Genomic DNA, 13,656 nt, shown 5'->3' with positions numbered 1-13,656 from the left:
GCAGCCCACTCCAGTATTCTTGCCTGGAAAATTCCATGGTCCCAGGAGCCTGGCAGGCTACAGTCCACAGGGTCACAAGAGTCGGACACGACAAGCACACACACACACAGTGAGCCCACGCCACACCACTAGAACAGGCAGGTCTGCTTGCCTCCGGTTTTCTCCAGCCTCCCTGCTGCTCTTCTCTGTGCCCCGCCTGGGCGAATCTAAGTATGTCTGTGTTGAGTGAATGAACAGATGGGTGAATCCTGCACATTCTCAAGCCCTGCCTTCTTCATGAACTGCTCCCTAACTGGCCTTGGCTGATTTCTTCTTGCATCTGCTAATCTCAGAATGACAACAATAACAGTCATTTCAGTGTGCCTGCTATGGAAGGAGTACTCTACCTGAATTATCTAATTTAGCCCTTAAGTACCCATGAAAAGCTGCTAATATTTTTCCCATTTTACAGGTGAGAAAACTGAGGGAGAACACCTTGCTAGGGGCCCCATGGCTGGTCAGTGGTGAAGCTGCAATCTAAACGGAGCTCTCTCTTGGCCCCCAAATCCCTTCTTTTAATCCTGTAGTGTTAGTAGAAACCTCTGACATCAATCCATCCCCTTCCTTTTATAAATCAAAAAAAGGCTCCAAGAGGGCGTGGGGAAGGGATGCCACCCTCCAGCCCCCAGTGTAGCAGTCCTTCCACTCCACCAGATTTGGGGCCTGGACCAGGTCTGCCCTTCGAGACCTATCTCGCAGCCTCTGCGAAAATCTTCATGTCGCCTTAGCTCCCTGAAGACAGTGCCAGAGAGCTCAGAAGCCACCTCTGCCCCTGAGCCCTCAACTGTCCCCACAGTAATAAAACCAGCCAAGGCCTGGGTGACACAAGACCCTCCCGACTCTGCTTTTCCCAAGCACTTGCAGTGGCAATGGAGCAGAGGAGGCTTCAGAAGGGCAACTCTGTCCTCGTGTGACTCCTGGAAGAGAGGCCGTGCTAGGCATGGTGCCAGGAGGGCAGAGACGGGCCAGGGGCAGAGGCCAAAATCAGGCCAAGGGTGAGGCTAGAGTGTTCCAGCCAACCAGGAAGGGGGAAGTGGGGGTGTGGGTCGGGGGGGGATGCTGAGCCTCTGACTTTGAAACCAGTCTACTGGATGTCATCTGTTCAACAAGAAACTATCGACTACTCCAAGTCCCTAGATTGAGACGTTCTCAGAGGCAGCAGTTACCACAGTTGCTATAACAGCTGTCACAGCAGCAATCACAGTTGCTCCCTACCACTGGGAATTCTCAGGTGGCTTGGTGGCAAAGAATCCACCTGCCGATGCAGGAGATGTGGGTTCGATCCCTGGGTGGGGAAGATCCCCTGGAGAAGGAAATGGCAACCCACTCCAGTATTCTTGCCTAGGAAATCCCATGGACAGAGGAGCCTCGGGGACTATAGTCCATGGGGTCGCAAGAGTCAGACATGACTAAGCAACTGAGCACACACACACACACACACACACACACACACACACAATGATCCCGTATCAGTGAGCGACTAAACAACAACCTACCATTGAGGCCTCATTGTGCTGAGCCTCAGACTGAGTGCTCTATTCACCTTACTGCCAGTCCTCACAGTAAAGTCACCCCGTTCCACAGCAGAGGAAAGCGAGGCTCAGGGCGGTGCCATAATAGCCAGCATCACAAGCATTCACAGGACAGTGCAAAACAGGTCCGGAGACCTACGTTCCTGCTGTGTGACCCTGCGCCATCAGCCGCCTACTCTGATCTGAGTTTCCCACATCTGTACCAAAAGAGACTTGGTCACCAGCCTCTGCTGTAAAATCCAAGAGACTCAGGGATCCAGTTCCACCCAGACTACGGGGCCACCCACAGATAACAGGACATGACATTTGCTCCTCTCCCAATCACACAGAAAAAAAAAGGGCCCGATTATCAGCTTGCAGGGGAAAAAAATTAAGCTACATATTTTCAAAATTTCAGTCCCCTTTTCAGGGCTGCTGCTGCTTTTGGCCTCTAGTCTGGGAGGAGCTTCCTGGGTGGGGAGCTGGGAAGAGTCCAGGCCTTAAGACCACATGTCCTAGAGCCTGAGGCCAAGGGGGGCAAGGGACAGGAGGGAACATGTTCGGCTGAGGGCCAGGACCCCTCTGGAGATATGGGGCTGTTTCTTAATCCTTTCCTTCCTTTGTTGGCCAGCGCTGGCTGCCAGGAGAGGCAGGGGAAGCAGTGGGCAGAACCAGGGAGACCAAGAAGTCCAAATCATCATGATTTCAGTAAAGCTGCCTTTGACGGGGGCCTATGACATTCAGACACCATACAAGGCCATTTGTGGGGCTTACCTCATTGAAGCCTCCACCCTTCCCTGTGAGGAAGACCACTGTCCCCATTTCACTGAAGTGGAAACTGAGGTTCAGGGAGGGCAAAACAACCCATAAGTGGCAGAGCCAGCAGGGACCCCAGTTTGTTGACTCCTGAGAGAGGCAGCCGCTGAGTGTGACAAGAGTTGGAGTGAGAGGAACAAGGAGGGAAGCTGGAGGGTGGGTGGGGAGAGGGCACAGTGGAAAGGGCCCTGGCAGTCTCGGGGGGTGGGGAGGCGGGGGCAGCAGTTACGAAGGCGCAGGAAGAAAAGGGTACCAAGTGTGGGATCTGGGCCTGCCTCCCTGTCCAGCCTCATCGAAATCAGCACTGACCTCTCCCTTCCTGCTCCAGCCATACCAAACTAGGTACTTAGGACCTGAGCACATGGGGTAGGTTCGAGCCTTCACACATGCTGTTCCCTATGCCTAAGAGTCTGTTCCCTCCACTGCCTACCTAGAGAGCTCTTATTCATCATTCAAATCCCAGCTGAGCTATCTCTCCCCCTGATGCCCAGTGTTAACCACCTGCTGGTCTGGGCTCAGTCACTTCATGCTTCCTGAAGGGGAGGAACCTCCTCTCTGCATCATCTTTGTGCCCCGCTAGAACCTGGTACACAGTCTATGCTCGATAGATGTTTGTTGTCTCTGCTTGTATTTTCTCATTGAAACGTTGAGGCAAGCAAAACAGGTTTTCTTTTCTTGAAAAGTTTATTACTTTTCACTTTTTTTTTCCCCTTTGGCCTCACCTCACAGCATGCGGAACTTCCCCAACCAACTGACCGGGGATCAGACCATGCCCTCTGCAGTGGAAGCACAGAATCTTAACCGCTGGACCACCAGGGAAGCCCCCAAAACAGGTTTTCTCATCCACACTTTCAAGGCGAGGACAACAGGGAAAGAGAGGAGGTGATTTCCAGGGGCCACACAGACATCAATGGCATTGGCAGGGCTAGAACCCAAGGCTTGTCTGCATCTCACAGCCCCACCCGGCCTCCACCCCCAAAGAGCTCCCATCCCTGCCAGAGTCACCACAGGGGACCCCTAAGGCAGGAGGAGGGGAATGGGCCCTGGGGAACTGAGGCAGAAGGTGCCAGGAGCAGACAAGGGGCTTTTACCCCCTGACCCAGCTGTGTCCCTCAACAGAGACTCCAGCAGGTCCCATCACCCCCTGACCTAAGACATCACCCTCACCTCTGTCCCCTCCTGCCTGCCCACAGGGGTCCTTTGACGCCCTGCAGGCTCTGGTTCTGCTTCCTGGACAGAGCTCACAACCACCCATGGTGCGTGTTCCCCGCTCCCCAGCTCAGTCCCAGGCCCCATATCTCAGCACCGCTCACCTGGAGAGTTGCCCTGCCCCTTCCCTCCTGTCTGTGTCCACACCCAGTGATCCAAGTGCAATACAAGCCTGACCACCCCCTTCCCCAGCTTCATGTCCAATGGCCCCCATGGCCTCCACGTCAAGTCCCCTAACTCCCCTGAACCTGTCTCTCCAGCTGTGTTCCCGAAAGTGCAGGTCACGGCTCTGTACATAGCCAAGCAATTCCTTCCACTAGGATGGCTCTTTCTCCTTGTCTTTGCCTGAAGAGACAGTCGCAGGCCACACTTTGCATCCATCAGAGGTGGAGCTGGTAGTTCCCATTTCCTCCTCCCCAGCCAGACTCCGACATCCTCAGGGCAGGAGACAGTGGGGGCAGAGATGACACAGATTCACCTCTGTGCCCCATGCCCAGCACGGGGCCAGGCACAGAGTGGGTGTAAGTGAAAGCAGACAGATAGGAAAGGAAGGGACATTCTTACTTCCAAGAGGCCTCCTCCCTTCCCACATGTGGGCGCCTTTCAGAACCTGTTAGATTGGTGACTACCTACCCATCCCCAGCGGGTTCCTCCCAGGCCTGGTCTCCACTGTCTCAAGAGGGATGTTTTTGTAATCCCAAAATAACACTCATAATTATAACTATAATAACAATAATTGCTATCATTGAGTACTCACCGTGTGCCTTATGTACACTATTTAATCCTCATAAGAATTCTTAAAAGGTAGGCAGGTTATTTCTTTATTCTCATTTTACAGATAAGGACAGTATGGTTCTAAAGGGTTAAATGTCTTGCCCAAGGTCACAGAAAGAAAAGCAACAGAAAGCAATAGATCCAGGATTCAAAGCCATGTCTATCTGACTCTCAACTGCCACGCTATCAGGGCTTTGGCTTTCTGTTCTCTCCTTTCAATACTTTTGGAGCACCAGACTGGGTGGGGGTGCCGTGTGTGTGTGTGCGTGTGTGTGTGTGCGCGCGCGTGCGTGCAGCAAAGAGTCCAGCAGCCCCCACCAACCCTGTGCTGGGCGATGGAGACAGACAGAAAAGACTCAGACCCAGCCTCTACCTTCGTGGGCCAGGTGAGTTACACACAAAGAACTGTGGCCGTGGGGTGAGCAGACTTGGGTCTGAGCCCCAACTCTACCCCCAAATAACTCTGTGACTCTGTAACTCACTTGCTTTACTCAGCACCAATTACATCATCCATAAAGTAGGGGCCATAATGCCTACCTCATAGGGTCACTGGGAGGACTAGATGAAATAATGTGTCTGAAATAACATATAACAACCAGCCCAGCATATTAAAAAATCCAATAAGCAGCAATAGTACATATGAGGACTCGAATCTCAGAATCCCCAGGCCAAGGTAGGATGCAATTCTCCAGGCTCCCTCACTGGAGCCTCCTCAGCCAGGGCCAAACACTGACAGTGAGGATAGTCCCTGCTCCACCCCGTTTGCTCATTGAATAATCCTTTGAGGGAAGTATGTTTTACTCACCCTATTTTAACAGGTGAGGTAACCAAGGCCCAGAGATGGTGGGTTATTGAATCAAGTCACACAACCAAAAAAAAATGGCAGAGCTGAGTCCTCCATTCAGCTACTTCCACACTGGGCAGAAGCCAGCCCTTATCCCTGGACCCTGGCCAGCCTGCTGGGGAGTCTGGGGCTCCTGACTCCTAGATTCTAGTTCCTCCTGGGTGTGAAGTTAAAAGTAGGAGAAAGGAGCCAAAAAGAGGAACCCTTTACTTTGTCCCCTCCCAGAATGAGCCCAGGGTGGGGAGGAAACCAGCAGTTACCAAGCAGGGCCTTGTGCCCAGCACTTCTCACTAGCTTTTCCCGCTGCCCACGTGGGGCAGGTGTTAGGATATGCATGTCTCTGATGAAGTCTCCAGGACTCAGAGAGGGTTGTGTCTTGTCCGAGGTCACACAGCTAGGAAACTGGCAATCTTGGGAGGCAGAGTCCCTCCTCATCCCTCCCGCCTTCAGCCCTAGACCTCCCCAGCAAGCAGCCCCACCCTGCTGATGAAATCCAGAAGCTCCATCACTCCTTCCCCAGACCTAAGTAGAGGGCCCTGAGTCTAGCTGCCTAGGCCACTATCTCTGCTCCCTGATGCCTGCTTGGTACTTGACCATGCTCAGTTCAGAGGACTCAGGGCTCACTTAACAGAGACCTGACCCCAAGGAATTCACCATCTTGGGAGCAAAGCGAGGACTCGTGTTCACTGAGCCCCTATAACGCTGGGCACTTCACATGTGTTAGCCTTTTAATCCAATACAAAGCACATTGATGGGTGCACCGTGACTCCGAATTTATATGTGCTTTCATTCAGAAATATTCACTGCACATCTACTACGAGCCATTCTATCCTCAGTGCTGGGGGACAGCAGTGAGCAGGAGAACAAACATCCCGGCCCCTTGTGGGGTTCACAGGAATAAAACAACAAACATGCTTGTATCAGGCAGGTGTTAATATTCCCACCTCACAGAGGCAAAACTGAGACGCAAAGAGCCACCTAGCTTGCACATGGCAGAATGAGGATTCTAGTCCAGGCCAATCTGCCCCAGAGACCTTTGCATTGTGTCACGTGACCCCAAAATCACCACATCAGCATGCCAGGCATCCGGCGAGAAGTCAGCTGGTTGCGACAGGATCCTAACTTCAGAGTTAGGACCCTCCCTCGTCTCTTCCTCCCCAACCCCAGGCCTCCCTTTATACTTCCCAGTGGCCATTCCTTAGCAGAACCAGTACTCACCCAGAAGCAGCCACAGGATCCCGCAGCCGTCAGGGAGAAGCCATGGAGCCATCGCCACGGTGACACATGGAAAGAAAAAACAGCAGTGAGACACAGTACAGCCAGCAAATGCATCTTCGGGGTCCCTCCTCGGCCTGAGCGTGGGCCCAGGGGAACCCTGCCCTCCCTATGACTCAGGGGTTCTTTGGCACAGATACCCCCTTAGTCAGAAATCTGATAATCTACCTTGAGCTCACGAGCTCTCCCAGGGCCCAGCCCACTGGAAGCAGCAGGATCCCTGTGCACAAACATTAGCTGAGCACCTACTGTGTGCCAGGTGTCAGTCCTTGCCCTCATGGAACCTACAGTCAGTGAGGAGGCAATCTTACAATAACTGAATTGCAATTGTGATGAGCGCTTCAAGGAGGAGACTTGAGAACTTGGCTCCGTACCCTGGCTCTACGACATACTAGCTTTGTGATACCAGGCCCATTTCTTCATTTCCTTGCACCTCAGTTATTCTTCTGTAAAATGGGGAAAGTATTGGTACCCACCTCCAGGGCTGTTGTGAAGATTGAGTTAATATATGTAAAACATTTTGAAGAATGCTTGGCACACAGTAACAGAGGAAACTCTTCAGAAATGTTAGCTACTGTTACCATAGGGAGCTGTAGGCGTGGGTTTCAGAGACCTCTAGTGTGGGTCAGGCCACCACTGACCTGAGAAGGTAGAGATGAAAAGAGATGAGAGGTGAAGCTCTGAGCCCAGTGCCTGGTGTACGGTAACTAATTCCTCAATAAATAGTGGTGACATTTATTGGTGACATAAATAGGACTGTTCTCCAGCGCAACCCCAGGATAAAGCATCCCTGCAGAGCTGCTGTCAGAAATGCTCCCTCCCCACAAACATGCACCTAGAACTACAGCTTTGAACTGAAAAATAACCAGCCTTCTCACCTGATTCCACAAACGCCTCTTCTCCTTTGACCTTCCTAGTGACCAAGGAAGTGGACAAAGACAGAATGATTACTATTCCCGTTTTACAGATGAAGACAGTGAGGTGATGGAACTCTTCTCTGTGTGTTCTTGGGCCCTCATTTCACATCTCCAAACCGAGTTAAGTGGTTGAGCCAAGAGTCCAGCTGGCACCTGCCTGGATTTTGCTCTCCCTTCCATTTCCCCTTCAGTCTCTGCAATACTATGTGTCCAGTCCCAAACAAGCCTTTGAACATCTCCAGCTTCAGTCCCTTCCTCTGAAATCTCGAATCATAATTAGAACTGCAGCCTCCTGAGCACTTACTGTGCATGGCACTCTGTGCCAAGCCTTTCAAATGTCAAACAGCCAGCCCAGGATCCAAGCTCTCCCTCCACAGGCTCAGTCACTGCTACCTGACCCCTCCTCTAACCCTTGACCCCATCGCCAACTTCAGCCACTCACCCACAGGCCAAGGAATGTCTGCACTCAACGACTCCAAACCCATGCTTTACTGATGGAGAAACTGAGGTCCAAATTGGCCACATACCCCAGGGTGCCTTTCATGCCTAGCTCTTGCACTGAGCATAGTCAGGCGGGGCTGGCCCTTTGGAGAAGTTCCCTGTGAGGCCCTGACCCACAGTTGCTCTCTCTGTTCCTTACCCCCACCCCCGCCCCCGTTCATTGGGCCCAGAGTGCACCCACACAGCCTGTCCCCCACTTCCCTAGCTTGAACATCTCAGAGCTGTGAGCTCACCCAGCAGGGGTCAGGCAGGTTCTGCAAGTAAGGGTTAAGTAATGCAGGCACCTCAGTACCTACTGGGTGGAGTCACCCTCTTGTAGCTGAATCTGGGCTTTGGAGTCAGACAGACCTGGCTTAGAATCCCCAACCACTTCCTAGTTATGTGACTCTGCTCAAGTCAATTCACCTCCCTGAATAGGGATAATACCTATTCCCTCATGAGGATGTTGGGATTATGAGAAATACATAATGTTGCATATGAAAGGCTTGGCACAACACACCCTGCATAAGTGCTCAAGAGGCTACAGTTCTATGATTCAAGAACACAGGCCAAGAACAGGACTTGAGTGCCCATTACACTCAACTTTGCCCTTTATCCCCATTCTCTCCCCTCCCCTCACGTGGGGTGAGGATAGTCCCAAACTAGGTCCTGGGGGCTGCAGTAATGAGTGCTGGAAGATCTTAGAGACTCTATGTTCCTTCACAGAAAGAAAACTGAGACCCCGGAGAGAAAAGTGACTGCCCACAGATGATCAGGCAGTAGAATCCTGCCCTGTTAACCAACATCAGAATCTTAGGCCCTGGAGAAACTCTGAGTGACCAATCCCCCAGGGGACTGTCATAAAGGTCTACTCCGCAAACCCCCAACAAGTCTCAGGCCACCATGACCTCTACGGTGAGCCTTTCATGGGTATCCTATTCGGCCCTGGTGGCTCAGACAGTAAAGAATCAGCCTGCAATGTGGGAGACCTGGGTTCGATCCCTGGGTTGGGAAGATCCCCTGGGGGAGGACATGACAACCCACCCCAGTATTCTTGCCTGGAGAATCCCCATGAGGATTCTGGTGGGCTATTGTCCATGGGGTTGCAGAGAGTCAGACATGACTGAGTGACTAAGCACAGCACAGCACATTTAGCCCTTTGGCTAGCAGAGCCATACAAGTCACACTGGAGGTGCTCCGGGAAGGCTTGGGGAATAACCACATGAAATTCCTCTCTGGTTCCATAGCTCTGCTCAGGCTCCCCCTCCAGGGGGTCTCTCCATGCATCTCCCTTCCTCGCTTCCACCCTGGCCAGCCTCTGTCTCAGATCCTATCAGCACCACCCAACTCCAGCCAGCAGCACTCTGGGCCTCCAGAGGTCTCTACAGTGTCAGCATCTTCCCAGCCAGGCTGGGATGTTCCTGCCCGGCGCAGCCAGCCAGGCTCCCGGCCAGTGTCCATTCTGCAAACAGGGTGTTGGGCCCCATTCCCACTGGCCTAGGGACCGGGGCAGCCTGAGAGCTTCTGTTGGTACCTGGGGCCTTCAGGAGGGACACTAGCCTGGTCTAGGCAGTTCAGGGATGGGCTGATCAGAAAACAGATGGGTGTCACCCACACAAGACACTCCACCCATATCCCACATCTCCAGGGACCTGGCAGGTCCTGCCTGACTCTTCTGTATATACAGAGAAAACTTCAGGGCTTCCTCACTCCATTCCCTTCTTAACGCACCCCCGCTGGCCTGTTCCCAGACCAGCTACCATTCCAGTCACTGCACACTCAGTGCTCATTTGATTCTGCCAATGCCTGTAAGATCTGGATTATTGACGAAGGAGGAACCTGGGGCTCAGAGAGGTGAAGTGACTCATGCAAGGTCACATAGCAAGGAAATGGCAGGACCAGGCTTCAAACCCAGTTCTGCTGCATGAAAAGCCTATAGGATCCCTGAAGTCCCCTTCTGTCCCTCCTCTCTGCTCCCTATGGCTTCGGAATGCCCTTCTTCCCCTAACTCCCACCTCCTCTGCCAAGTCTCTCCTCCCCACCCCTGGTCAGAATGAACAACTCCCACCTCACTGGCGCCCTTAACACCTTGTTTACATGCACTGGACAGCTGCGATGCAGGAGTTATTTCTGAGGTGTCTGTTTCTCTGACACTCAGAAGGACCCTGAAGGCAGAGAGTGACCCCACCAAGTGCCCCTTAGACCTGAGAGTCTGTCACTTATACCTCCACCCTCCCGCACCCCCCCATGAAAAGTCTTCTGGTGGCCTCCTGTTGATCCCCTCCCTACCCCAGCCTCCTGCCAAGGCCAGTCCCCAGCTTGTAACTGGGGTGACGGTGGGAGCATGCAGTAAGTAGCCTTTGGGGCTCTGCTGCCAGTGCTCTGGGCGCCCCGGGGCCCCACCCTCATCCTTCAGTAGCTGAGCAGTTCTTCCAGGGACCTCCAGCTGCCCGAAGCCCCAACCCAGGTCAGGCTCTCCCTGACCCTGGAGAAAACCTCCTCCTAGAGAAAAGGGCTCAGAAGCAAAGGGGGGGTGGGGGGAAGGAGCTGCCTTCAGTTCTAATCTGGGAATTTAAGGGGTCACATTCAGTCACTCCTTTCCCAGAAGAATCTGTGGGCCTCCGGAGTAACCTCCCCTAATCCTACCAGGTAGTCCTCCCCGCCCTCCTTCTGGGGCAAGCTTGGGCTGAGGTTGGTCTGGACACGTCCTGGCCTCCAATTTGCTGGAGAGAAGAAGTCCTATCCCAACCCACAGAGGTGGGGTCTGCTAGAAAGTGTAGATGAGGGCAGGACAGGGAGAGGCCGGGCCACACACAGAGGAGACGAGAGACACAGGGAACCGGGAGATGAGATCTAGCCGGTACCAGAGCCCGACAGGGAGACCCGGCCGACCGGAGGCAGAGAGAAGTCCCCTAAACCCAGCCTGGAAAGGGAGCTGTGCGGCCGGGGCGGCGACAGCAGAGCCACCCTGGCCGGCAGAGCCGGCGCCCCAGCTCGCGGGTCCCTCAGTCCGGAAACTCAAAGTCAGTTACGTAAGGGCCGGAGCGGGGCGCGGGGGCCGGGACCCAGCTGCCCGCTCCCGGCGCGCGCCGCCCTCCCGCCCGCTCCAGCCGCGCTGCAGCCCGCCCGGCAGGAGCACGCAGGGCCGACAGGGCGGGGTTGAGGGGGTGGGGGGGAAGCCTGGGCTGCAGCCCTTAGCAGAGACCCGCCCGCCCGCGCCTCACCCCGGACCCCCGCCCCAGACAGGCCCGGAACCGGCTGGGACCGCGCGCCAAGCACCCAGCTCCGGACGCGAGCTCTCGGACCCCCTTCCTGCCTCCCCTGCCCCTCCCCGCACTCTGAACTTCGGGAATCCCAGACCCCCCGCCACTGGACTCCCAGTTCGGAACTGGGGACCCGGAACCTCTATAGCGCCCCCGATCCTGAGAACCAGACCTCTCCCCGCTCCCCGCGGGACGCCCCGGGCCCTTGGGGAGTGCGTCCGTCTGTCTCTCACCCCCGTCCCTCCCGGGACCCGGGCTTGTCCGCCAGGAGGTCCAGGCTCACCTGGGCTGGACAGGGCGGGGACCTGGCCGGGCCGGGCCGGGCCGCGTTCTCGCCCTCCGCCGCTCTCGCCCTTTAAGAGGTTCCTGCCACTTTGCCCCTTCGGGGGCCTCCACCTGCACTGACAGGGCAACTCTGGCGTGAGGCCCCGCCCCCGACTCGGGGTGCCTTAGGATTGGTGCAGGCAACTGCCAGTCAGCAGGGCGGCGGGGAGGACGGGGGAGGAACTGGGCGGGGCAGAGAGAGCGTCGCAACCGGGAAGGGGCGAGGGCTCCAGGTGCGGCCTGACGGGACGCCCAGCGATGGCCGGTAGGGTTGCTGACCCGCTGGGTCTGCAGAGGCTCGCACTGGGAGCTCCTGAATTGGCTGGCGCGGTGTCTAACGTCGTATGGCAAAAGTATGATGCAATTTGCCACGTGGTGCTACCCCCTAAGGCTGGAAGGGAGACACGGACTTGGTCACAGGGGACTAGGGAAGTAATCCTGAAGAGGACACCTGGATGACCTGTGCCATCTGTGTCAGAGTCACTACTCTGAAGCTGAGTTTCCTCAACTATAAATCTTGAAGAATATTTTCCTGAGAATTAGCAATATATGTTAAGTACCAAGCGCAGGGCTGGGGCACGGTGGGTGGTCTTCAGTAAATGTGGACTCTGGTCCCCTTTATTCGCATCTTCCCACTATGAGACTTTGCCTTCCTTATCGTCTGTCCCATCAGCGCTGGAAGGGGCTTACATAGTCACTGGTCCAAATCCCCTCCCCTCTGTATCGCATTTCAGAGCTGTGCTCACAGACTTCCACGTGGCTCACTGGTAAAAGCATCTGCTTACCAATGCAGGAGACGAGGGTTCAATCCCTGGGGCGGGAAGATCCCCTGGAGAAGGAAATAGCAATCCACTCCAGTATTCTTATTGGGAAATCCCATGGACAGAGGAGCCTGGCGGAGTACAGTCTATAGGGCCATGGACATGACTGAGCATGCATGAACGCACACACTTTCAGTGATGGGAAGCTTATCACTTCCCAGTTAGGCCTCCTTCATTTTAAACCCGTCCGAACTCTGCTCTTTAGGAGTCTTGCCCACAGAGAACAAACCTAATCCCTCTTCCTTGCTGAGGACTTAGAGAATGACAAAATCATAGGCTATTTCAAGTTGGAGACCCATGAATTCCTTTTGGGGGCAAATGGGACATAGAGAAGGTCACTGACAAGTGACTTCCTGTGACTTCAATGGTCTTTCTATTTGATGGACTCAGGAATCAGATTGCCGAGAGTCAGAACCTGCTACTACTTACAAGCTGTGGGCCATTAAGTGAAATAACCCATGTAAAGTACTAATAAGAACAGTGCCAGTCTCAGGGTAAGCGTTCCCGAAGTGTTAGCCTTTATTATAGAAATTCATGTTTTGCCCCCCAAATTCACCGAAGCCCCCTTTGGGTCAAGTCTTAATCTTTAGTTTTCAGGCCCCAGTCCCTGCCTTCAAGAAGCTCACAGTCTAGCAGAGGAAGGTCTGAGCTCCCACATCTTCTGATAAAGGTGCACAGTCTCCAATGCACCACAGGAGCTATAGTTTCTTTAACCAGAAATCTGGACCCTTGAGACCTTTTCAGTCCCTCACCCAGTGGACCCCATATGGAAAGCTGACACACACCAGGTTCCCAAGCCTACCGACACACCTTTCACTTGTCCACATTCTCACCTGCCCACCAGGTGGTATGGCTCAGCCCAGTGGTTAAGAGTTTGGGATTTGCAGATGATGGAGTCTAGGCTCTTCCACTTAGCCGCTCCGTACCTCTGGGTAAATCCCTTTTCCTCTGGATTAATAATAGCCCCAACTTCACATAGAGCTGTTGGGAAAATTAAATGAGCATGTGAAAATACATATGCAAATACCCGGTAATGGTTCCAGTGTTATTTTTTTTAATTGCTCCCACGTGTATTCGCGCACCCTGGAGAGAGCAGGCTGTGAATGCCTTGATCTAGCCTCCGCAAAAGGGGTTTCCTTCCCCTTTTCTGACTCTCCTCCTCTATCGAAAGGGCGGGGCGCGGAGAATCCCGCAGCGGCCCAAACGCCGCTATTCTAAGGAACTGCCGCAGGCCCCACCCCCTCCTGATGGGGGCGAGCACTTGGCTCCTCCTCTCTGAGGCTGGAGCTGCCTGTGGGTGACTCAGCAGCGCCTGCGCCTGCCCTGGCCTGATAAGTGTGTGTGCCTGGGAATGTGTGTGTGTCGTGAGGGTGGCCAGGGAGG

The 13,656-nt window shown here is 54.2% G+C and overlaps 1 protein-coding gene across 22 annotated transcripts in view; it reads right to left on the bottom strand.

The window, feature by feature from the left end:
* The window catches only part of EPB41 (erythrocyte membrane protein band 4.1), a 181,547-nt gene extending 170,013 nt beyond the window's left edge, over positions 1-11,534 (bottom strand). For 10 of the 22 annotated variants that reach the window (XM_086332129.1, XM_086332349.1, XM_086332338.1 and 7 more), the window contains exons 1-2: positions 11,412-11,534; positions 7,347-7,381 (exon numbers count right to left, since the gene is read on the bottom strand). The gene's annotated coding sequence lies outside the window, so the exon portion shown is untranslated. Of the gene's footprint in view, positions 1-6,411; positions 7,110-7,346; positions 7,382-11,361 lie in introns of those variants that run through there. The other 12 variants (XM_086332177.1, XM_086332393.1, XM_086332421.1 and 9 more) reach the window with 5 other exon arrangements.
* Positions 11,535-13,656: the final 2,122 nt, after the last annotated feature.

Source organism: Bos grunniens, chromosome 2 (genome assembly GCF_055505025.1).
Source record: "Bos grunniens cultivar Pamir isolate PY7600 chromosome 2, Bosgru_T2T1.0, whole genome shotgun sequence".
NCBI classification, from domain to species: Eukaryota; Metazoa; Chordata; class Mammalia; order Artiodactyla; family Bovidae; genus Bos; species Bos grunniens.
This window is presented reverse-complemented; position numbering and strand designations above follow the sequence as displayed.